Source organism: Toxorhynchites rutilus, chromosome 1, assembly GCF_029784135.1.
Source record: "Toxorhynchites rutilus septentrionalis strain SRP chromosome 1, ASM2978413v1, whole genome shotgun sequence".
NCBI lineage: Eukaryota > Metazoa > Arthropoda > Insecta > Diptera > Culicidae > Toxorhynchites > Toxorhynchites rutilus.
Genome location: NC_073744.1, coordinates 79,901,687 through 79,903,830, shown reverse-complemented (window position 1 = coordinate 79,903,830; position 2,144 = coordinate 79,901,687). Strand labels below are relative to the sequence as shown.

The 2,144-nt window shown below is 39.4% G+C and overlaps 1 long non-coding RNA gene across 1 annotated transcript; it reads left to right on the top strand.

Annotated features, from left to right (window-relative positions):
- Positions 1-680: 680 nt before the first annotated feature.
- Positions 681-1,784, top strand: LOC129763554 (uncharacterized). The gene is made up of 3 exons (XR_008740962.1): positions 681-1,161; positions 1,249-1,460; positions 1,537-1,784. It is a non-coding gene; the product is annotated as an uncharacterized LOC129763554 (long non-coding RNA).
- The last annotated feature ends 360 nt before the right edge of the window (positions 1,785-2,144 follow it).

Here is a 2,144-nt window from a genome sequence, read left to right as displayed (position 1 = left end):
ACAACCCGTTGCTTCAGAACCGATACCACCAGCAAGGTACCGATTTTCAGACAGTATCTACGCATCCAGCTGTCAACAGCGTAATAATCATTATTCTTGCACTCCAAAAATTAAAAATAAGTCCTAAAGTATACCTTAAATGATAACAAAAATACCCAAAAACTTCACTTCATTCCTAACATCCGAAAAAAATCACGAAAATTTATTATTTTTCGATCTTTCAGATAGGAATCCCCCCTTAACTACGCGTTCGGATGCCAAAGTGATATCTAAAGCCAGCGCTACACGATGCTACGAACACCCTCGAATGCTGGACGCTCGATGATTCGACGCATCGTGTAGTCGACTGACGAGCTACGAGCCTCCAATGTCGAGTGTCGAATATTCGCGTTGGAAGGTAATCCGTTCGTTGTGGATTACCTTCCAACGCGAGTGGCACGAGTCAAAGGATTTTTGTCATTCGTTGATTCGATACACCGCTACACGATTCGTCCGAATATATCTTTGACAGATTGGTTTGTTTACAAGTTTTAGATGAGGGAACTATGAAATTGATTCATAAAATTCAAAATATTCGGCAAAATATTGCAGTTTAATCATGTTGATTTCAAGCATTTTAAATTTACAGCCCGATATTAGTACAATTGCTACGGCAGCAATTTCAATACTCGCATCGTCATCAAGTTTCCTAACGTTTTTGATGGTAAATAAAAACAATAAACATTCGATCCAAATACTCGCCGATTGTTTGGACCGATTGCATTGAATCGAACATTCACTTCACCGTGTAGCAGCACATTCGTCACAACATTTGTCAATTCATAGAGTCAAATGTTTGAGTCCAACATTCGAGTAAAACGTTGGACGAATCGTGTAGCCCGCATAACATTCCAAGAGATCTGCACCGTGTGCTGTTTTCTTCGATTTATTCAGATGAATCTGAATCTCAAATCTTATTCGATGCTGTGTTTGAGGATAAACATTCCACATCCTTAGCTGATTATTTGAGTTTGAAATCGTTTCACCTTTAGCCCTAGAACGCGCCTGTGGGGCAAATAAAGCAACGCTAATCTTATAAGTCATTTTTCAAGGAATACATCAACCGTGTTCAGTATACAAACTCAGGCAAGGATGGTCCGTTTGTCGCCCGGTTGTCTTCAGGTAATTGTATAATTAAATAATGCTCAATTCGATTCGTTTCGATTCGGTAGCTTCCCCCACCCATATTCTACTTCTTCGTGCATTCAGATTCTCCTGCATCCAGCACAGAGAAGGACGAACGAACAGATAAGATGTCAACGAGAAGTTCTTTGTTTTAATTTTCTTGTCACGAGAAAGTTGCACGGGAGGAAATTTCGCGCACTTTACCATTGTACGAATGTGTGACAGAACAAGGAAGCAAATCGGATCTATACGCGGGACCTAAGGGTCCTGCAGAAGTAACAGTAGTGGTGATAGTGGTAAGTATTTTATTTCCCTCTCGTTTCACTCGTGATTTTTTTTTTGCTGGGGTGAGTTGGAATGTTCCATTTCTAGGAGAGGAAAATTGTCACAAGTTGGTCATATTGCTGGCGGACACGGAAGAATAAACTTCTTCTGAAACATCACCACAATGGGGACGATTTCTGCGATGGGATGAATTGGACGATAATTCAATTTAGACTATGTGGATTCAGTTGTATTGGTTGGGTAATTAACGATTGGAAGTGAATTAATTTGTAGAATAACAAACGATGAAAAGCTAGTTTGTTCGAGAATAAATTGTGTTATTCCTCACTCTTCATCAAGAGTTTGTGGGAAATTTTGGTTCGTTTTGTGAGTAAGTTACACTTATAAGATTAATTCCCGTACCAGTTGAAGCTTGTTACAGTTAGAATCTGCGCACACATACTAACTGAAAAAGCTTGCTCCATAATACAAAACTAGCCATTTCGTCACTCGAAAAATACATCCATGAATAAGAATTTTTTTTTCGAACAACGTTAATTTATCACACTCAATTACTTATCATCTAACGTAAAGTGATTCAGATGGATGAGCCCTGGCAGAGTAAAAGTTTGTACAGGACCAGGCCACATGCTCGATGTCGTGGCCAGTGTTGCCACACGTACATATTTATCTGGAAAGGTACAGATTTTTTCGTT